Genomic DNA, 24,581 nt, shown 5'->3' with positions numbered 1-24,581 from the left:
GAAGTGAGTACACAAGAGAGACTGCAGGTGCAAATGCAGACACATGACGAAGGGTCTTGGCCTATAACAATGACTAGTGTTTCCCTCCATTGATGCTGCCTGACCTTTTGAGTTCCTCAAGCATTTTCAGGGCAGTGTAAGTAGGCTCTTTAGCAAGGATTCCCCATGCTGCAGATTACATACAGTACATCTTATTGCCAACACTATGCTAGATGTCAAGATGTCCTGCTGCAGAAAAACACAGGGTGTTTAAATAAGGTGTCTGCTTAAGCCACACTTGGAGTATTTCATACAATTCTAGTCACCCTGTTGCATAAACTGTCCCTCTGACCCTCAACACAGGTGCCACTCAGAGCTGTGTCCTAAGCCCCCTCCTTTACCCTCTGTATACTCATGTCTGTGTTGCCACTCACAGCTCCAATCTGCTAATTAAATTTGCTGACAATACTACACTAATCTCAAATAATAATGAGGGCAGCCTACAGAGAAGAAGTCATCACCCTGACACAGTGGTATCAAGAAAACAACCTCTACCTCAATGTCGCAAAAGGAAGGGAGCTGGTTGTAGACTACAGGAGGAATAGAGACAGGCTAACCCCTATTGACATCAATGGTTCAGGGGCTGAGAGGGAAAACAGCTTTAAGTTCCTTAGCGTAAACATCACTGAGGACCTCACATGGTCTGTATATACTGGCTGTGTGGTGAAAATGGCACAAGACTGCCTCTTTCACCTTAGACGGTTGAAGAAGTTTGGTACGGGCCCCTCAAATCCTAAGAACTTTCTACAGGGGCACAATTGAGAACTGTATCACTGCCTGGTATGGGAACTGTACTTCCCTCAATTGCAGGACTCTGCAAAGAGTGGTGTGGACAACCCAGCACATTTGTAGATGTGGACTTCCCACTATTCAGGAGATTTACAAAGACAGGTGTATAAAAAGGGCTTGAGGGATCATTGGGGACCTGAGTCATCCCAACCACAAACTGTTCCAGCTGCTACCATCCGGGAAATGGTACCACAGCATTAAAGCCAGAACCAGCAGGCTCTGGTACAGCTTCTTCCACCAGGCCATCAGACTGACTAACTCATGCTGACACAACTGTATTTCTATGTTATATTGACTATCCTGTTGCACATACTATTTATTATAAATGACAATAAATTACACATTGCACATTTAGACAGAGATGTAACATAAAGATTTTTACTTTTCATGTACATGAAAGGTGTAAGTAATGAAGTCAATTCAATTGAATTCAATTCAAGAAATCAGGGATGTTGGAGAGGGTTCAAAAGAGGTTTACCAGGATGCCACCTGGATTAAAGGATATGAGTGAAAAGGAGATGTTGGACGAACTAAGGCTGTTTTCTCCAGAATGTCAGAGCTTTGTAGAAGAATCCTTAACATGTTCAGGCTTCCATTTGTTTGCTTGCTTTGAGGGGAGACGTCTTAAGAAGCTTATGAGAGGTATAGATAATGCAGATAGGCAGGACATTTTTCGAGATAGAACTATCAAATATTTGAGGACATGCATTTAATGTGGTGGGAGGCATGAAGTTTAAAGGAATTATGAAACTAATTTTGTTTTACACAGTCACAATCAAGAGAAATTCTACCTGGTCCATTTCTGACACCACCCTCTTCTTTCTTGATCTCTCTGTCTTTATCTCTGGAGACTGGTTACCTACTGATGTCTATTTTGTTTTACACAGAGTCTGGTGGGTGCCTGGAATGGACTTACAGGACAATAAGAGAAACAGATATGATAGTGGTGTTCATGAGGCTCTTAGATAGAAACATAAATTGGCAAGGAATTTGCCCTATGCCTTATAGGCTGAAGAGATTTGGTTTAATTTGGTATCATGTTCAGTGTAGACATTGTGGGCTACAGGATTGGTCCCTTTCCTGTATTTGTTCTATGTGTCCAGCTACATGCAGCCATTGCCAACAATGAAGACAGGTGAGTCTTCGGTGTCCTATTTATCCTCATTGAGTTACATTGAGGTGGCACCTCTTCTGAGCTCTATCCTGAGAGGAGATTGGTAGACAGACAGACAGAGAAAAAGACTGTGATATTTTCTAAGCTTTATTGAGGAAATGCACATGATGTTGAAAAGTGTCATAAAATCATAGAATACAGAAACAGGCCTCATGGTCTACCATGTCAGCTGCAACATTTAAGTAGCCATCTATATGAATCTCAGTTGGTCCATAGCCTACTATGTCATTGCGATTCAAGTGGTGGTCCAGATGATTTTTAAATGTAAAATGGAGAATGGGCAATTGGATGGTATGGATCACCTCAAGTACATTCATTGAGAGCACACAGAGACCCTGGGTAAAAAGCTGGAATACAGAACCTCAGAAACTACCCGACCACTTCCACCTGTCCACCATTGAAGTCCTAGCCGTGCAAAGGTTTGTGGTTCCCACATTGTTCTCCTCAGCCACCTCAGAGTCCAGAAGATTGAAGCTCTCCTGAATGCCGTGTGCCTGAAGAGAAGGAGGGAAGTAAAAGGGTGGCTGTCACTCTGCCTATGCTATGCAGCAGCTGTCTTTCTCGCTGGATTGGAACTGCCACAAGAAGGCAGAAGACCATCTTGTGAGAACATGACACATGATGCACGTTTTGACCAATAAAATATGGAAGAAACTTCACAAACTCCAACAGTCTGAGTCCAACATGAGGGCATCCTTCAGAAGGGTGAACCCATGGAAAGCATCTGGCCCAGACAGGGTACTTGGCCAAGTACCAAATACCTGTACAAATTAATTGAGATTTTTAACTTCTCGCTTCGGCAGTCTAGGTGCCCATCTGCTTCAGTAGGGTTTAATTATATCGGTGCCTAGAAGAAGGTGGTAACCTGCCTCAATGTGTATCGTCCAGTAGCACTTACATCCACCATGATGAAGTGCTTTGAGAGGTTGGTGATGAAACATATCAACTTCTGCCTGAGAAGTGACTTGGATTCCCTCCAATTTGCCTACCCTCATAACAGCTGTGTTTGAATGCCACCTGTATCAACCACATGTCCAGCAATTGCACCAGGTTCACAAATCCCACTGCTACCTAGATACATGCGTTATGACCAAAGTAAAAAATGTCTGGAGTCACTTAGCACTTTAGTGCAATGTGTCTATTAGATGAGTCAAAAATCAAAATGAGTGAAAATAGAGAAAAGACAACTGCTAATATTTACAAAATAATATCTACCAGAAAACACAATAGTAGCTTCATACTTTGTCCAGTGTGAATTCTCAGCAGCCTCTATCTCTCTCTCCTACAGAGAGCAAGGAACCCTGTTTATTAGGCATGAGGACATACCATTTTAATTACCCACAAAGTTAACTTAAGATTACACGTGAATTGGAACACAAAGCTATAAGACATAGGAGCAGAATTAGGCCATTTAGCACAATGAGTCTGCACCATCACTCAGTCATGACTGATCCATTTTTCCCCTCCTTAGCCCCACTCACTAGCCTTCCTTTAACCTTTGATGCCACGTCCAATCAAAAATCTGTTGAGCTCTGCCTTAAATACACCCAGCAAAGAGACCTCCACAGCCACCTGCAAAAACAAATTCCATGAATTCACCATGCTCTGGCTGAAGAAATTTCTGCACATCTGTTTTAAATGGACACCCCTCTATTCTGAGGCTGTGCTCTCTTGTCCTAAACTCCCCCACCATGGGAAACATCCTTTCCACATCTACTGTCTCTAGGCCTTTCAACATTTGAAAGGTTTCAATGAGATGCCCCCCTCAGCCTTCTGAAGTCCAGTGAGTACAGACCCAGAGCCATCAAGTGTTTCATTCCTGAATCATTCTTGTGAACCTCCTCTGAACCCCCTCCATTGCTAGCACAACTTTTCTTAAAGGAGGAGCCTAAAACTGTACACAATACTCAAGGTGAGGCCTCACCAGTGCCTTATAAAGCCTTAGCATCACATCCCTTGTACTCTAGAGCTCTTGAAATGAATGCTGACAAGGCTTTTGCCTTTACCACAACCTGAAAGTTAACCATTAGGGGTTCTGCAGAATGACTCCCAAGTCCCTTTGCATCTCAGATTTTTGTGTTTTCTCCCCAGTTAGAAAACAGTCTACACATTTATTTTTTCTACCAAAGTGCATGACCATGCAGTTTACAAGATTGTATTTCATTTGTCACTTTCGTGCCCATTCTTTTAATCTGTCTAAGTCTTCTGCAGCTTACCTGTTTCCTCAACACTATCTGCCCCCTCCACTAAACTGCAAACTTGGCAACAAAACCATCCTATTCCATCATCTAAATCATTGGCATAAAAAGATGAGGTCCCAACACCGACCCCTACGGGATGTCGCCAAGTACTCCATAACCTCATCCTTAACAATTGGCTCCAATGTCTTCCCAACCACTGAGGTCAGGCTAACTGTTCTTTCTTCTGCCTTCCACCTTTCTAAAGGAGTGGAGTGACATTTGCAATTTTCCAGTCCTCTGGCACCATGCCAGAGTCCAATGCTGCTGAAAGATCATTATTACTGTGTCCACAATTTCTATCACTACCTCTTTCAGAACCACAAGGTGCAGTTAATCTGGTCTGGGTGAATTATGTAACCTTAGGTCTTTCAGCTTTTTGAGCACCTTCTCCCTCGTACTAGTAACTTTTCTACCCTCACACCCTTCAAAATCTGGTACACTGCTGGTATCTTCTGCAGTGAAGACTGATGCAAAATACTCATTTAGTTCATTTGCCATCTCCACGTCTCCCATTTCTATTTCTCTGGCCTCATTTTCTAATGGTCCTACATCCACTCTAATATCACTTTTACTTTTTACGTACCTGAAAAGGTTTTACTATCTACCTTGATATTGTTTGCCAGCTTGCTTTCATATTTCATCTTTTCCCTCCTAATGATTCTTTTACTTGCTCTCTGCAGGGTTTTAAAAGCTTCACAATCATCTGTCTTATCACTAATTTTTGCTCTGTTGTATGCCCTCTCTTTTACTTTTACATTAGCTTTGACTTTCCTTGTCAGCCACGGTTGTACTATTTTGCCACTTAAGAATTTCTTTGTTTTTGGAATACATCTATCCTGCACCTTCCTCATTTTTCCCAGAAATGTACGCCATTGCTGCTCTGCTGTCATCCCTGCCAGCATCTCCTTCCAATTTATTTTGGCCAACTCCTCTCTCATACCGCTGTAATTTCCTTTATTCCACTGAAATACTGCTATATCACACTTTACTTTCTCCCTTTTAGATTTCAACTTGAACTCAATCATATTGTAATCACTGCCTCCTCAGGGTTATTTAATAGTGCGGAGGGCTGTCAAAGGTTACAGTGGGACGTTGGCAGGATGAAAAACTACACTGAGAAGTGGCAGATGGAGTTCAACCCAGAGAAGTGTGAAGTGGTTCATTTTGGTAGGTTAAATATGATGGCAGAATATAGTATTAATGGTATTAATGGTAAGACTCTTGGCAGTGTGGAGGATCAGAGGGATTTTGGGGTCTGAGTCCATAGAACACTCAAAGCAGCTGGGCAGGCTGACACTGTGGTTAAGAAGATGTATGGTGTATTGACCTTCATCAATCGTGGAATTGAACTTAGGAGCCGAGAGGTAATGTTGCAGCTATATAGGACCCTGGTCAGACCCCACTTGGAGTACTGTGCTCAGTTCTGATCCCCTCACTATAGGAAGGATGTAGAAGCCATAGAAAGGGTGCAGAGGAGATTTACAAGGATGTGGCCTGGATTGGGGCGCATGCCTTATGAGAATAGGTTGAGTGAACTCGGCCTTTTCTCTTTGGAGTGACGGAGGATGAGGTGTATAAGGTGATGAGAGGCACCGATCGTGTGGATCGTCAGAGGCGTGTCCCAGGGCTGAAATAGCTGCCACAAGAGGACACAGGCTTAAGGTGCTGGAGAGTAGGTACAGAGGACATATCAGGAGTAAGTTTTTTACTCAGAGAGTGGTGAGTGTGTGGACTGGGTTGTCAGCAATGGTGGTGGAGGCGGATATGATAGGGTCTTTTAAGAGACTTTTGGATAGGTACATGGAGCTTAGAGGGCTATGGGTAAGCCTAGTAATTTCTAAGGTAGGCATGTGTTCGGCACAACTTTGTGAGCCAAAGGGCTGTAGGTCTTCTATGTTTCTATTTTACCTTAAGCTCCCGAATCACTCCCAGTTCATTACATAACACCTAATCCAGCATAACTGATTCCCAGGTAGGCTGAAAGTCAAACTGCTCTAAAAAGCCATCTTGTAGGCATTCAACAAATTCATTCTCTTGAGATCCATTGCAAACCTGATTTTCTCTGTCAACCTGCATGTTGAAATCTCCCATGACTATCATAAGTTTGCCCTTTTGACAAAATGTTTCTATTTCCCGCTGTAATCAGTGGTTCCAGATACTGTTGGGAGGCCTGTATATAACTGCAATCAGGGTCCTTTAACCCTTGCAGTTTCTTAACTCAACCCACATGGATTCAACATCTTCCGATTCTATGTCACATCTTTCTACTGATTTGATGCCATTCTTTACCAGCCAGTCTCACTTCCCCCTTGCCTACCTTCCTATCCCTCCAATCCAATGTGTAACCTTGGACATTCAGCTCCCAACTACAACCATCCTTCAACCACGATTCAGTGATGGTCACAAAAATCATACCTGACAATCTGTTAAAATGTAGCAAGATCAGCCACCTTATTTCTTATACTCCATGCAATGAAATATAACACTCTGAGTCCTGTATTTGCTACCCTTTTTGATTCTGCATTGCTAATCCACTGATACTCACCCTGCCAGCTGCAATTTTGTCCTATCATCTACCTGCCCTTCCTGAAAGCCTGCCTGCACATTATCTTTGCTTTTTTACCATCCGTCCTATCCTGAATCCTTTCACTCTGGTTCCCATCACCCTGACAAATTAGTTTAGACCCTCCCCAACAGCTGTAACAAACCTGCCCACAAGAGTATTGGTTCCCCTCGAGTTCAGCTGCAATCTGTCACTTTTGAACAGGTCATACTTGCCACAGAAGAGGTCCCAATGATCCAAGAACCTGAAGCCCTGCCCCCTGTGACAGTTTCTCAGCCAGGCATTAATCTGCCAAATCATCCTGTTTCCACCATCACTGGCTTGTGGCATAGTCAGCAATCCAAACATTACTGCCCTGGAGATCCTGCTTCTCAGCTTTCTCTCTAGCTTTCTAAATGCCCTTTTCAGGACTTATTTGCATTTCCTTCCACTGTTATTGGTAGTACTATGTATCAAGACATCTGGCTGCTCTCCCTCCCCCTCCAAAATGCTGTGGATGCAATCTGAGACATTCCTGACCCTTGCACCTGGGAGGCAACATGCCATTCGGGTGTCCCATTCAAGTCTACAGAATAGCCTGTGTGTTTTCCTAACTATTGAGGTCCCTATCACTACTGCTCCCCTGTTCTCCCTCTTCCCCTATGCACCATGGACCAATGGTAAGTGCCTGTAACCTGGTCTCCATTGCATTCCCCAGGGAGTCACACTCCAAAACAGTATACTTATTTTTGAGGGGAATGGCCACAGGGGTGCTCTGTTCTAACTGCCTGTTGACATTTCCATTTACCCTGACAGTTACTCAGCTACTTGCCTCCTGCAACTTAGGGGTGTCAACTTCCCTCTAACTCTGATCGATTATCTCCTCACTTTCCTGTACAAGCCAAAGGTCATCCAGCTTCTGTTCCAAATCCTTAACACGGTCTTCAAGAAGCTGCAGCTGGATACACTTCATGCAGTGTCTAGAGTCATGAGACTCTAGGTGTCCCAGGACTCCAACATCCGGCATAAAGAACACACAATGGCCATTTCTACATTAGGTATGGTAAAAGAAAAGAAAGGGAACCATCACAGAAGCTTAGCCAGGGCCAACGCTTCTTTCAAACTGAAGTCTCCTTTGAGCTAAGGCTTAACACTCCTGCTCTTACAACAGGCCTACTCCCAGCAATAGCCCTCCCACTTGTCCCTTCGATACATTTAAACAAGCATCACCAATCTGTAAGTAGCCACTTCACTGTGGCCTGGTCCTGCTGCTGACTGGGCCACTGGACTGAGCCCAAAGGTCTAAACAAGCATCACTGACCTTCAAGAAACCTTGTCGCTGTGTGCTGTTCCCACCAGAATGCACCCCACAACGTACTAACAATCATATTAGAAAATAAACAGAAATATCTACCTTAAATACAGTTTACAAACAACATCTACACATTTGCACATGCCCATTACTAAAGAAATGGAATATTTCACCATGTATGGCGGGAAAGGCACCTTAAAGCCAACTTGAGTGCATTGTCTTGCTTTAGGACCCATTATGAGAATATACCGGAGAAGACATTGAAGTGGGTTCACTCAGCACAATAAGAGGAGAATGACAAGTGTGTGTGTGTGTGTGTGTGTGTGTGTGTGTGTGTGTGTGTGTGTGTGTGTGTGTGTGTGTGTGTGTGTGTGTGTGTGTGTGTGTGTGTGTGTGTTTACGGCATGCTCTCTGTCACACCAACCTTGTGATTCCTGACGGACGACTTCTGTTTGTTTTCTCTCACTGACTTCAGGTGCTTGTCTGGAGAAAAACTGGATACCTTGCTGATGGTCCCATCTCTTTTCCTTTACATTGCCCCTTACATTCACAGGATGTAGGTATTGCTGATAAGGTGATATTTATTGCCCATAACGAATTGCCATTGAGAAGGAGGCGGAGTGTCACTTTCTTGAATTGCTGCAGTCCTTCTGACGAAGATACTTCCACCTTGCCGTTGGGCAGGGAATTCCATGGTTTAGGCCCAGCAAGCAAGAAGCCTAGATGATGAATGATTGAGGGAAAGCTGCAGATGCAGGTATTCCTAAGCACATATGGCTTTTGTCTTTGGCAGTGGGAGATATTTGGGATTCAAGCGTTAGAGAGAATTATGCATATGCAGCTTGCATTAAGTCAAATGAGAACAGTCTTTAGTTCTAATGTACATTGCAAGAAGTAGTCAGTTTGAAATACAAAGAACAGCTTTGTAAACAAATAGTGCTGTCTACACTGCACAGGCTGGTCAGGGATATAGTTTGCAATCTGAGAGACCGCAAATTAATTAATGACTTAGTTAATTGCAAATTATAATTTAACTGGTTTAACCTTCAATGTCTCTGTGCTTCTCCCACAATAATGTTCCAAATTCCAAAGTAATTTTTGAAATGCTTCTGGACCATCGCAGTAAACATTGTCATAGGGAACTTGTACTGTCTATCGATAGCTGGGATATTTGTGTATTCAGAGTCAAGCTTCACAACACTCATCTTGTGTGTCTGGGTTCTCCATCCTCAGAAGCTTTGAGACTACCTATGTGAATATACTTGTCCCAGCAAAGGTATTTGAACCTTTTTGTTGTCTTATTATTTGCAGTGTGCTCTCGTTGAAAACATATGTCAGACAAAAAAAAATTGAAGGAAATTATGTCATTATCTAAATTATATTACTGCTGTTACTTTTGTTCTAAACAGTGTGAAAATGTGGTGGACTTTGATTTCAGGGAGACCAATGAGAGGGCATTCAAGAGAATGTCTGCTTGTTGTGAGGATTTCGGAATATTTATACCAATCAGCTTCAGCTTCTGAGTTCACAGTCACAACAGCAGCTGCTGTTGGAGAAGCCTAGACAAGAAAAACTGCATTTTGCACACAGTGCCAGCTCAGGATGTATGTTGGAGGGAATTAATTTTTAGAGTGGGTGAATGGAATGCTAACTTAGAAGGTTGGTGTGAACATTTTTGTGTGGTAGTCATTGCCCTCATCCAGGGAATGAGGTGTATTCCATCAAATTGATAGTGGAAAGGGCTTAAAAGATCAGGAGAACAAACTACTGGACTACTAAGAGCTGGAGGAAATATCTTCATAGCTGTTGTCTTCCTTCAGACCCTACTCATCAATCTACCTGTGTGCTCCTGACTAACTTCTTTTGCCTTGGTATTCCTTCGCTTTAAGTCCTGCAGGCTTTAAGTGCTTCTAATGCCAGGATATTGCCTCCTGCAGAGGCACACTGTCATTGAACAGTATGGTGTGTGCTAGCTGTACCTTGCAGCAATCTTTCAAATAAGTAGACAGCGTGACACCTGCTTAGTGCCTGCAGTGGGAGTGAGAGCAGAGGTTAATTGCCATTTACAGTCCTTCATCTGCATTACAAGGCTATCCAGCTCTGGCCCCTGCTCCCATTGCATTCCGTTTCCTCATATTCACCATCCCAAGAAAATGATACTACTGGAAATGATTACTTCTAGTTCTTCCTAGATCAGCCTATTCTGCAGCTGGAGGAGCCACTGTAGCATGATGCTATTACAGATCGGGCATCAGAGTTCAGAGTTCAATCCAGCACCCTCTAAAAGGTATCCATGTGTGGTTTTCCTGTCCACGTGTGTGTGGGTTTCCTCCAGGTGCTCCAGTTTCCTCCGAGAGTCCAAAGGTGTACTGGTTAGTAGGATAATTGGTCATTGTAAATTCTCCCACGATAAGTTTAAGGTTAAATCGGTGGGTTGCTAGGCAGCACGTCTCGAAATGCTGGAAAGGCCTGTTCTGTGCTGTGTCTCTAAATAAGTGAAACCCCTTTTAGAGATGTGGCTCGTTAGCTCCTCGCTAACAGCCACTGGACTCAGTGGTAAGAAAACCACCTTTCTCAACTCCGTACATCTACGGTCAGTATGACTTGTGTCCTCACCGAAACCGGGAAGATGGGATGTCTCGACTACCCGAACCCCGATCTGTGCGAATACTGTATAAATACTGCCCCCTTGCAATTACCTGTCAGCAAGAAATAACAGGTCATACACTGCATGCAATTATAAAGAGAATATACTTACAAATGTCAGCTTTGTTGAACAGTTAGCAGGAAAAATGAAGGTATATGGAGGAATTTAAGGTGGGGGGTTATATGGGAGGCAGGGTTTGAGAGTTGGCACAACATTGTGGACCGAAGGGCCTGTAATGTGCTGTACTATTCTATATTCTGTGTTCTACAAAGAAAAGGAAAAAAGACAAAAAGGGCCTTTTACAGTTAACCAGTTCCAAATGTGCGCACAAGTTGCTCATCTTGAAGTTGTCTGTAACTCACACGCTCTTTGTGAAAGCACACACCAGCTTCTGAATGTCACTCGAAATCCACCTTGAATAAGCAGACCTCCCCACAGGAGTATTGGTCCTTCCTCCTTGAAGCCATTCATCCTCACAAAGCACCTCGTGCAACAGTGATATTATCCTCAGCCATTTTCTTTCCTGGCTTCTCCCAGCTCCCACCAAAAGTTGTCAACTCCCACCAGTGTCCCTCACAAAAAAAACCTCTCTACCCAGCATCCTCAAGAACCTTCTCCCAGTTCCACAATCCTGCCTGGCTGACACAACGTTCCTAAGCTGAAAAACATAGCCCCTTATCTTAGCTCAAACTCAAACATGCTAAAAGCAGAACAGACTGTTCTCACAGAACTGCTGAAGTGAAACACCTACAGCATAGCAGTAAAAATCTTAACCAGGGCATTACGTTAGTTAGTAGGGTAAGGCCAAGAAGAACAGCACCTCACATTCTGCTTGTTGAGCCTACAACCCAATGGAACGAACTTTGAAAATTCTAAATATAGGCACCACACACTCTCTGTATTCCTTTTGCATACTTACAAATAAACTTTGGGCCCTTCTTCCCTTGTTTACCTTTTCCTATCTCCCTCCCCCCCCCCCCCATTATTAGACCTATCATGCTCCTTAACTAGTTTCACCTGCCTTCCTACCTGGGTTTCCGATCCTTCCCCCACCACATCCATTATCCATCACCCCTCCCTTATCTGAGTCCACTTAACACTTACTCCGTCCCAAGTCTTCCCAAACCCATCTGCTCCCCTATCTGGTCCATCTGCCTATTTTATTTTCTCTTTTCACAGACAAGAGAAAGTCTGTAGATGCTGGAAATCTGAGCAACACACACAAAAAGCTAGAGGAAGTTAACAGGCCAAGCAGCATCTATGGAAAAAAGTACAGCTGATGTTTCAGTCGGAAACATCGACTGTACTTTGTTCCATAAATGCTACCTGGCCTGCTGAGTTCCTCCAGCATTTCGTGTGTGTTGTTCTTTTCTCATTTGTTAGATTTCAATCTATTACCTATCTACCAGCATCTGTGTTACCCCTCTCTCTCACCTCTTTATCTGACTGTCTTCCCACTGCACTCCTCATCGCAGGGTCACAACCAAAAATAATCAACCAACCATCAAATGGGCCGACTCTTTGCCCCCACAGATGCTGCTTGACCCTTTGAGTGTTCCAGCAGTTTTACATTTTTAAAATTTAGAATACAGCATGGTAACAGGCCTAAAGAGCGTGCACTGCCCAATTACATCCATACGACCAATTAACCCATACATCACTGGAATGTAGAAGAATCCGGAGCACCTGGAGGACGCCCATGTGGTCTAGGGAAGAATGCACAGTAGAAACTCCTTACAGACAGCAGAATTGAATCCAAGTCACACACCTCAATGTTAAAATGACTCCACAACCTACAGACACATTTTCAAGGACTCTGCAGCTCATGTCATCAGTATTATTTTTTATTTGCACAGTTTGTCTTCTTTCACACCGCTTGTTTGTTGGTCTTTTCTCATATATAGTTTTCAAAAATTCTTACATATTTCTTTATTTTCTTGCAAGTACCTGGAAAAAAGTAAATCACAAGGTAGCACACAGAGATACACTGTATACAGACCTTGATAATAAATTTACATTTACTTCGAGCGTCACTGGTGCTGTAATAGCGTTACGCTAACTGCTATGCTACCACATCATCCGTCATTTTTTTCCAGATTCCAGCATCCTCAGTCTGTCTGGTGCCCAATCATTCCTAATTATTTCATAACCTTTTCTATCTTTAAGTCCCAGACTGTTAGTTGAAACTTGCAATGAATTGGCACCTAGGGTTCTTCAGTGTCGAGCTGCTGCCTGCAATGTGTCTTGCAGTGCCTCAAACAAATGCAGGCAGCTTCCATTGTGAGCTGAACCATAAGACCCCAGGCCTATGCTGTGCACAACTTCCAAAATAAAGTGAAATAAAAACACAGAAGGACATCAGGTGACTTGATATAAAGTGAAGAATCTGGTGCCACAGCTGTCCAATGCTGCATATCATTGCCAGTGCAATTATTGTTCTTTCATGGACAAATGAGACCTCTGGCAGATCTCCCTTCTGTTCTGAAGGCAATAATACAAGCAAGCCAGAAGCCTTAAGTGGCTTATGAAGTGTCATTACCATCACAACAGATAAAGCAACCCAGACTAATTTTGGATCCCAAGCTCTCATATAGTTTAGACAGTCTCACTTTCAAAGAAAAATATCCACGTCAGCTCCAAGAGATCATTGTTGCCCAGGCAATAGAAACCAAGGCTTACCCTACCAAGGCATTTAACATTAGCAGTCCATTGAGGTGAATTGACTTGAATTTATTTTATTTCTTACATCCTTCACATACATGAATAAAATTCATTATGTTACATCCCCTCATTGAGGCTACCCTCATTACAAAGATGTTCCCATAGTTTACAGGAATGACATCAACAACAGCAGGCAGCAATCAGAATTGGTCTGCGAATGGGAGGAGTTAAGCCAAGAAGCAACCATTTGTGCCAGAGTGTGGTGGGCTGATCCATCACTGATGAAGGGGGAAGAAGCTGAGGGCAAGGAAAGATAAAGCAGGATCCTTGCTGTTGCTGGCTGCAAACGCTGCACTCAAGTCTTGATGTGTTATTTATGGAGTGTGCCCATTGCTGTGAGCATTAACTCCCTAACTACACTCAAAATGAATGGCTGGCTAGATTAATTCAGAGGGCAGTGTAGAGCAAATGATTTTGCCCTGGGTGCAGAGTTACATAAAGGTTAACAAAATAAATTTCTTCCATAAGAAACATTAGTAAAATAAATTTTGCAAAGATGTGGTTGTCTCATGCTACCATTATTAGAAATAGCTTATTATTCTATATTTCCTTCTTTCTTATTTGGGAATTTATGTTTTCCCAACTGCAGAATTTTAAGTCTAGTCTTAGAATCTTTAGCCAAGGCCTTTGGATTCGTAGCTTCGAAACATCACAAAATGCCAACTGATATACACTCAGTGGCCACTTTAATAGGTACACCTGTACACCTGCTCATTAATGCAAATATCTAATCAATTATGTGACAGCAACTCAATTCTTAAACACATGCAGATATGGTCAAGAGGTTCAGTCACTGTTAAGAAGCAAGATCAGAATGGAGAAAAAATGTGATCTAAGTGACTTTGATAGTGGAATGATTGCTGGCGCCAGACAGGGTGGCTTGAGTACCTCAGAAACTGCTGATCTCCTGTGATTTTCATTCACAACGTTCCCTTGAGATTATGGAGAATGGTGCGAGGAATAAAACCATCCAGTGAGCAGTAATTCTATTGACAAACAGGATTGTTAATGAGAGAGGTCGGAGGAGAATAGCCAAAATGCTTCAAGCTGATAAGGAAGTGACAGTAACTTAATTAACCATGAATTACAACTGTTGTGTGCAGAAGAGAATCTCTGAACATATAACAATCTTTCCATCCAACCTTTACGTGGATGGGCTACAGCAGAAGAAGACTACAAACATACACTCAGTGGCCACTTTATTAAGTACAGGAGGTGCATGTTTCCAGAAATATTGCAACATGACTCATGGAGTCATGGGCACATCACATTAAGTAAAGACCTTGCTTGTCTGGGATAGAGAAGTGAAATGTCTGGATGGTTTTGGAATATGCTGCACTGGATACTTGTGGTGTCTAAAATGCACGGTCTCTTCGTTTGGATCAGGCATACATACATCCTTAATGATGATAAGCAAATAAGTTCATCTGTCCATAAACTTACATTACACATTTTATTTACATGATCAAGATGGGGAGAAGTGATTGATGGTCTGTTCCCCCCTCCTCACTTATCAACTCTGTGTCTGCCCATAGTTCCCCCATTGTTCCTGCAAACAGGAGTGTGAAAAATTAGCAAGAAGTTCTTACAGCTCAAAATTTGCAGCAGCAGTTTACAAGAGGAAATGGTTAAATGTTTAGGTACCTTTATCAGAAAATAGAACACGAGGAAATTGGATCAGAAATATTGACCGTATCACTCATTATCTGTTTCCTGCTTTTTTGGATGCTTGCTCTGGTTTCTAAGGCAGAATGTAACTGGAGGATTCAATTTTAACCACAGATTCTACCTAAATCATTAGCACATTCTGCCTGCTTTAGAAGCTGGCCTGCCTGCTGCTCAGTTCTAGTATTTTGTTCCAATGTTAGATTCCTCCACATTTGCGTCTTCTCTTTTTGTACTGATCGTTTAGTAGTCTGTGGTGAATGAGAAAAGCAAACAAAGAAGTAATTTCTTGTCTGTTATTTTACAGAAGGATCCCCGTGACAGAGGTCTGTGAAATTTGCTAAGCAGACCCGTGAGTTACGCACGCACCTTCCAGTTATTACCAGAAAATGAGTGAGTTTCATTGGGTCTAGTCCATTCACAATACAGACATTGTCTCTTGCAATTCTCATTCCATTGTAATACTTGGTGAAAGCAGGTTACAAGTATAAGCAACAGATAGTAGTATAAACATTGAAAGTATTGCTCAAATTTGATGAAGATTAGAGGTGGTGCACAAAGTTATTTATAAAACATCCAACTTCTCAAGCAGAGTAACACAACATGCTGGAGGAACACAACAGTCAGGCCACATCCATGGAGAGGAATAAACAGTCAATGTTTTGAACTGAGACCCTTCACGTGATGGAAGGTGTTGGCCCAACGACTGACTGTTTATTCCTCTCCATGGATACTGCCTGACCTGCTGAGATTCATTACTTTCTGTGTGTTATTCTGGATTTACTATGTTTACAACATATTCACCAGGGCTGTATGCACCTGGGACATGATCTAATCAGGCAATTATTTTCACACTTCAGTCTATAAACAATCCAAAGTACTGCGAGTGAATTCATGATTTAGTTAATTGAAAATTCTAATTTGATTGGTGCTTCTTCCACAATGATATTCCACATTCCATGAATGCAATTATTGAATTGCTAATACAGGTATCGGAAAATAGGCTAAAGTATCTTTCTTAAAAGAGCATTTACTTAACCTGAATAGAACTTAGACACCAGCAGGAAAATGTACATCATGTCTGGAAGGATGCATTACATATCAGACTGTACAATAAGGAAGTTGTAAAGGCAAATCAGTGATGTGACTGCTAAGTTCTATAACATCTTTCTTTTCAGAATCAGAACCGGGTTTATTATCTCTGATGTATATTGTGAAATTTGTTGTTTTCTGGCAGCAGTACAAAACAAAACATAAACAATACTATCAATTATAACAAATAAATAATATTTTTAAAAGTATGATGAGGTATTGTTGATGAACTGTTCATAAATCTGAAGATGGCGGGGAAAAGTTCAAAGTTCGAAGTACATATACAATATACATCCCTGCGATTTGCCTCCTTACAGGCAGCCATGAACAAAGAAACCCAATAGAACCCATTAAAAAGACCATCAAACACCCAATGTGCAGGAAAAAAAAATAACCGGGCAAACAGTAAAAGGAAGCAAAGAAAATTCAGAACTGATGTTCATGAAAAGAGAATCCGCAGCCACAAAGCCAATCGCAGCCAATCAAGGAGCCCGTTAGTCACAGGTCATGGCTTCAGTTCAACGTAGAGATATGAGTAAACCTCGCAAGTAGTGGGTAAGCACTGGTCAGACCATCTCCTCCATCCCAACACCCTGAACTTTTTCAATCTGGCCAAGTGTTTAAATCGTCTAAACAGCAAGTTGTTCCTTGCTCTCAGACCCAGGCCCTCCCGCTTTGATAAGTTGTAGTGCCCGGGACCTGCTGCTTCGATTCAGCCAGTACCCACCCTTTCCAATCTGGTCCAGCATGTAAACCAGTGAAACCTTGGCTTGTTCCTCACTCTTTGGTCCAGGCCCCATTGCTTTGCCTCGGTTCTGCTGCTTCAAATCACTTGCAAGTCTGCTGCAGCAGTGGCCAAATATTGCCTCACGCCCCGCCCTCAGGTCCAGGTCCCGCCACCCTGATTCAGCCCCCAGACACCACGCCGCAACATCCTGCACTTCCAAAACTTCAGTTCACGCCATAAAAATGCCACGTCGTGCAGGAGGTTCAAAAGCCCAACTCCGAAAGGGGAGTTACAGGCAATTGATTGCAGTGATCATTTTCCAGAAAAAGTGTCAGTGATGAAGTAGTTAGTAGTTTTGTTTGCTGCCAGAAAGTCATCACTGCTTCACCAGTGCCAAAAACTGTGCTTTTGTCTTTGAGTGTATGTCTTCAAACTCCTGTACCTCCTCCCCAATGGCACTGTAGCCCCCTGGCAAGCCTCAGGCTCGCTCAATTTGCTTCCATCTAGGAGGAGAAGCCTTCGGCCTTGCCAAACTGAGTATTGTTGTAATGTGAGTATTATTAAAAGTAAGTTAATACTAATTGGGGAGTTGTTGGTAGCAAGAGGTGGGATCCAGGGTTGGCGGGGTCTTTACTTCCGCTCTTTTTACTCCCAGTATGCATTGTATATAGTTTCTCCACCCAGGCCGCACGAGGTATCTGAAAGCCTCTGTACTGTAAATATCATTTGCCATCCCAGATAAAGATGCTCTTTTGGCCGTCAAGTTGTCGAGTGGTCTTTTTGTAAAGTAGAAGTTACCACAGTAATCAAGTTTGTGTAGATGCTGTGTGATGTACCCCACCACAGACTGTACATCGTATGCCATGTAAAGGAGTACTCTTCATAACTCTTACTTTGACAATGTAGATAGCAAAGGCACAAAATCAGAACTGTTTTTTTTTTAAAAAACAGAAAAAGGCGCCATTATTATTAACCATATTGTTGAAGCTCTTTAGGGAACCGGGTACACCTTCCTCCAGTCGATGTCTTCCGAACTCCGCCAACCCTCGGTGATCGACCATACGCCCCACTCGAGTCTGTCCGTGTCTCCTCTCCTCAACAAAGACCCTGGGCCTCAGACTCCCGCTTGGGGTCCGTTCTGTCGCCCAGCTTACAGCATTGTTAAAAAATGAATACAATTCTCTCTATCAGTAATTATATCCCAAACAAGCTGTGAGAGAGAAGCACTTTCTCAGCAGTTAACATAACAAAGAAGCCATTTTATTAACCTCAGCAGTAACATAAAAGAAGAAACCCCTTACAGTACTAATGAGAAGATGGTATGTCCTGGATGGTAAAGACCCTTACTGATGAATTCTACCTTCTTGAGGTTCTGCCTCTCGAAGATGTCCTCAATGTAAGGAGGATTGTGCCTGTGATGGAGCTAGTTGGTCTATAAACTTCTGTAGACACTTGTGATCCTGTGCTTTGGAGCCTTCAAACCAGACTGTGATTCAACCGATCAGTAGGTCCTCCATCATACATCTATAGAAATTTGGAAGAGACTCAGGTTATATACCAAATCTCCATAAATTCTTAATGAGTGAGAGCTGCTGGTAAGCCTTGTTCATAATCGCAACAATGTATTGGGCCCAGACAGCTCTTCCAAGATGTTGACACCCATCCTTCCTGTTGATAAGGTGTGTGTCAGCAAACCTTTCTGAATCTATTTTCAGAATCAAAGGCCAACCAGCATTTTCCTGCAAGGGTTGATACTGAATATCCATTGCCTACTAAAGAATAGAAGAATATCTGATAAACACACAGAAAGTGCTGGAGGAACTCAGCAGGCCAGGCAACATCTATGGAAAAGAGTACAGTCGATAGTTGAGACCCTTCAGCAGGAGAGGAGAAAAAAGATGAGGAGTAGATTTTAAAGGTGGGGGGAGGGGAGAGAGAAACACAAGGGGATAGGTGAAATCAGGAGGAGAAAGGGTGAAGTAAAGAGCTGGGAAGTTGATTGGTGAAAGAGATACAGGTTTAGAGAAGGGGGAACCTAACAGGAGAGGACAGAAGGCCATGGAAGAAAGAAAAGGAGGAGGAGCAGCAGTGGGCAGGCAAGGGGATAAGGTGAGAGAGGAAAAAGGGGATGGGGAATGGTGAAAGGGTGTGGCACCATCTCCCACCCAGACGGAATATAAGGTGTTGTTCTTCCAACCTGCATGTGGGCTCATTTTGACAGTAGAGAAGAGCATGGATTGACAAATTGGAATGGGAATGGGAAGTGGAATTAAAACGGGTGGCTACTGGGAGATCCCGCTTCTTCTGGCAGACAGAGCATTGGTGCTCAGTGAAACGGTCACCCAATCTGTGTCAGGTCTCAACAATACACAGGAGGCCACATCAGGAACACCAGATACAGTAAAATCAGTGAGACCTGACGTAGATTAGGAGACCGCTTCGCCGAGCACCTTCACTCTGTTCGCCAGAAAAAGCCGATCTTCCAGTGGCCAATCATTTTAATTCCACTTCCTATTCCCATTCTGATATGTCCATCCAGGGCCTCCTTTACTGTCGGAATGAGGCCAATCTCAGGTTGGAGGAACAACACCTTATATACCGTCTGGGTAGCCTCCAACCTGATGGCATGAACATTGATTTCTCAAACTTCCGGTAATGGCCTCCACCCCTCCTCCTCTTCACTATTCCTCATCCCCTTATCCCTCCCTCACTTCATCTATTTGCCTACCCATCACCTCCCTCTAGTGCTCCTCTCCATTTTATTTCTTCCATGGCCTTCTGTCCTCTCCTATTAGATTCCCCTTTCTCCGGCCCTGTGTCTCTTTCACCAATCAACTTCCCAATCAAACTTCACCCCTCCCCACACACACAAAATGCTGGTGGAACGCAGCAGGCCAGGCAGCATCTATAGGGAGAAGTACTGTCGATGTTTCGGCCCAAGACCCTTCATCCTGATCCAGCCTGAGTCAGGATGGATCAGGGGAAGCTGGGGAAACTTGTGAACAGGAACATCTGTGTGGACATTTCATTGTCCATATTTCCTTATAAGACAAACCTTGGCTCTACGTCGACTCGGTAAAGAACCTGCATTCTCCCACTGTGTTTTTCTTCTACTGATCACATTAGTGTAAAGCTTTACAGCACTAAGAACCTGGGTTAGTTGCCCGCTGCTGTCCGTAAGGAACTTGCGTGCTCTCTCCATGACCATGTGGGTTTTCTCTGGGTGCTCAGTGTCCTCCCACATCCCAAAGACGTACGGGTTAGTAGATTAAGTGGTCACATAGGTGTAATGGGACAGTGCGGGCTCTTTGTGCTGGAAGATCCCCTTACTGTACTGTAACTCTGAAAACAACAAATAAATATCCTACCCATATTCCCATCAACTGTGGCACAGTCCCACATCCATCAAAGCTGCAGCCATGAAGCATCAGAGACCCAAGCCCAATCCTGACTTTGGGTGCTGTCTGTGTGGAGTTTGCATGTACTCCCTACGACCAGGCTCGATTTTTTTCCATCCTTCTAAAAATGTGTGTGATATCAGGTTAATTGGCCACTGCAAGTGATGCCACCCCCCCCCAGTGTAAGTAGGTAAATGGTAAAATCTGGGGGAAGCCAATGAGAACGAGGGAAAAATTAAAAAAGGGATTAAACAAAGTAAAACTAATTGGAATTGGGCATCGATGATCTGCATAGACTCAATTTGCCAAAAGGCCTGTTTCTCTGTGTCTCCCCATAATTCATGAATTATTGCTCCTTCTACTCCACTCCACGCCCCCAGGTATCACTATGATGTAACAATAAGATTTATTACCCCACTGATTAACAGCTCAGGACCTGGACAAATAATTCAACATTAATAAAGATAACATGAGCTCAAATCTTACAAAAACAGTTGGGATTTGAATAAATTGATCTTATGCTGTGTACACCAGAGATGTTGGGTTGTTTATAATACTGCTTTAGAAATCCATGTCACATGTACCTATGTAATCTGGCCAACCCTAAACTGTTGGTTATATGTTTATACCCACAGGTAGGGCAGAGGAACTGTTGAAAGATCGCTGACTTGAAGCCCTTGCTGCAGTTTCTGTCTGTTGAGGATTTTCTGTGTTTATTTCAGATTTCTAGCACCTGCAGTAGTTAATATTTCATGGTCAGTTCTCAGAAGCTCTTGAATTAGCCTAGCAGGTCATTCTGTTCCATCAAACAACTGAGGAGATAGTGGCTCATCATCTGCTGGAGTTTGGGGTGAGCAATGAATGATAGCACAGCTCACATTATGTTAAACCAATGAAGTGCTTGGTCATCCTCCATTATAAAGTCCACTCCCTATCTACTGGGAAATTTTATAATTAAGCTGCTTGCATTTGTGTCCAGGAAACTGCCAATATTAATAATGCTGAGAATGGAACATATTCACTAATTGACCTCATGCCTAGTATAAATTTTTGATTAGGTCTTATTGAAATGCACTGTAGTATTTTACGTTGTCAATTAATGGCATGCCACTCCAAAACCTGGTAAAGTATTTGATTTTAAAATGATTTTTATTAAAATTTCTGCATATATTTTAAAGAGCTAAATTCATCATTGTCTGTCAAACCAAGCTGTTTAAAAGAAACTGTTGTCAAACAATCAGTACTCATTGCCAATGACATTAATTATGGCCATGATCATAAGACCATAAAATATAGGAACAGAATTAGACCATTTGGCCCATTGAGTCTGCTCTGCCATTTAATCAAGGCTGATCCAATTTTCCTCTCAGCATCAATCGCCACCTTCTCCCCATATCCCTTTGTGCCTTGACCATTCAAGAGCCTACCAACCTCTCCCTTATATATGAATAAAGACTTGGCTTCCAGGGCTGCCTGTGGCAAAGAATTCCACAGATTCACCACTCTCTGGCTGAAGAAATTCCTCCCACCTACATTCTAAAAGAATACCCCTCTATTCTGAGGCTATGTCCTCTGGTCATAGACTCTTTCACCACAGGAACTATCCTCTCCACATTCACTTTATCAAGGCCATTCACAATTCGATAGGTTTCAACAAGGTCATCCCTAATTCTTCTGAATTCCAGGAAATACAGGGCCAGAGCTATCAAATGCTCTTCATATGACAAGCCATTCAATCCAGGAATCATTTTCATGAACCTCCTTTGAACCCTCCCCAGTTTCAGCACATCCTTTCTAAGATAAAGGACCCAAAACTGCTCACAATACTCCAAGTGAAGCCTCACCTGAGCTTTATAAAGTTTCAACATTGCATTTGCCTTGTTGAAGGGGGACCAGTATCCTGGCAGGGAGGTTTGCTAAAGCTATTAGGGAGAGTTTAAACTAGAATTTCTGGGGGGTGGGAACTAAACTGAAGAGACGGAGGAAAGGGCTGTTGGCTCACAAATAGAGAAAGTTTGGAGACAGTGCGAGAGGGAAGATAGGCAGGTGATCGAGAAGGAATGTGCACAGACCAATGGTTTGATATGTGTCTATTTTAATGCAGGAAGCATCATGAACAAAGCAGATTAGCTTAGAGCATGGATCAGTACTTGGAGCTATGATGTTGTGGCCGTTACAGAGACTTGGATGGTTCAGGAGCAGGAATTGTTACTTAGAGCGCCAGGCTATAGGTGTCTCAGAAAGGACAGGGAAGGAGGGAGGCAAAAGAGGTAGGGGCGTAGCACTGCTGATCAGAGATAGTAACGCGGCTGCAGAAAAGGTGGACGCCATGGAGGGATTGTCTACAGAGTCTCTGTGGGTGGAGGTTAGGAACAGGAAGGGGCCAATAACTCTACTGGGTGTTTTTTGTAGACCACCCAATAGTAACAGGGATATTGAGGAGCAGATAGGGAGACAGATTCTGGAAAGGTGTAATAATAATAGGGTTGCCATGTTGAGAGATTTTAATTTCCCAAAATATCAATTGACATCTCCCTAGAGCAAAGGGTATAGATAGGGTAGAGTTTGTTAGGTGTGTTCAGGAAGGTTTCTTGACACAATATGTAGATAAGCCTACAAGAGGAGAGGCTGTACTTGATCTAGTATTGGGAAATGAACCTCGTCAGGTGTCAGGTCTCTCAGTGGGAGAACATTTTGAAGATAGTGATCATAATTCTATCTCATTTGCCATAGTGTTGGAGAGGGATAGGAACAGACAAGTTAGGAAACTGTTAAATTGGAGTAAGGAGGAATATGAAGCTATCAGGCAGGAACTTGGAAGCATAAATTGGGAACAAATGTTCTCAGGGAAATATACAGCAGAAATGTGGTAAATGTTCAGGGTGTACTTTCATGACGTTCTGCACAGGTATGTTCCAATGAGACAGGGAAAGATTGGTAGGGCACAGGAACAGTGGTGTACAAAGGCTGTTGAAAATCTAGTCAAGAAAAAAAGAAAAGCTTACGAAAGGTTCAAAAACTAGGTAATGATAGAGATCTAAAAGATTATAAAGCTAGCAGGAAGGAGTTTAAGAATGAAATTAGGAGAGCCTGAAGGGGCCATGAGAAGGCCTTGGTGGGCAGGATTAAGGAAAACCCCAAGGCATTTTACAATAAAGTGAACAGCAAGAGGATAAGGTGTGAGAGAATAGAACTAATCAAGTGTGATAGTGGAAAAGCGTATATGGAACTGGAGGAGATAGCAGAGGTACTCAATGAGTACTTTGCTTCAGCTTTCCCTACAGAAAAGGATCTTGGCAATTGTAGGGATGACTTACAGTGGTTTGAAAAGATTGAGCATATGGACATTAAGAAAGAGGATGTACTGGAGCTTTTGGAAAGCATCAAGTTGGATAAGTTGCCAGGACTGGATGAAAAGTACCCCAGGTTACTGTGGGAGGCAAGGGAGGAGATTGCTGAGCCTCTGGCAATGATCTTTCCATCATCAATGGGGGCAGGAGAGGTTCCAGGAGGATTGGAGGGCTGCAGATGTTGTTCCCTTATTCAAGAAAGGGAGCAGAGACGGCCCAGGAAATTATAGACCAGTGAGTTGAATTTCAGAATAAGAATCAGGTTTATTATCACCGGCATGTATCATGAAATTTGTTAATTTAATAGCAGCATTTCAATGCAATTCATGATAATATAGAAATTAAAAAATAAGTAAATCAATAAAAAAGTGTGATGTAATGTTCATGAGTTCAATGTCCATTTAGGAATCAGATGGCAGAGGGGAAAAAGCTGTTCCTGAATCACTGAGTGTGTGCCTTCAAATTTATGTACCTACTTCCTGAACATACCAATGAGTAAAGGACGTGCCCTGGGTGACGGGTGAACACTAAATAGAAGATGGGTCTCAGGTCGAAAGAGAACTGCGCTTGACCCAGTCCCATGTCATGGGATATCATACAACCACATTAAAGAGTTCAGGAGACCTAGAATGACATCAGATCTGGTAATCATTATCTTTGAGAGGGCTGTATTCCCACTGCTTTGTCATTATGTACCAACCTAAACTGTTTATTGATTATGTCTCTTTTGATTTTATTATTAATTTATTGATTTTGCAAATTGCTTTAAACTCTATGATTCAATGAGATAAGAACCACCTTTAATAGTTTATGTTCTCCTTTCAAGACAGATGAAACCATGCTGGTCCAGGAGGAAACCATGACCTAAAGAACAGGTTCTGGACA

This window comes from Hypanus sabinus, chromosome 4 (genome assembly GCF_030144855.1).
Source record: "Hypanus sabinus isolate sHypSab1 chromosome 4, sHypSab1.hap1, whole genome shotgun sequence".
NCBI lineage: Eukaryota > Metazoa > Chordata > Chondrichthyes > Myliobatiformes > Dasyatidae > Hypanus > Hypanus sabinus.
The sequence above is the reverse complement of the archived record's forward strand: the minus strand, read 5'-3'. Positions refer to the sequence as shown.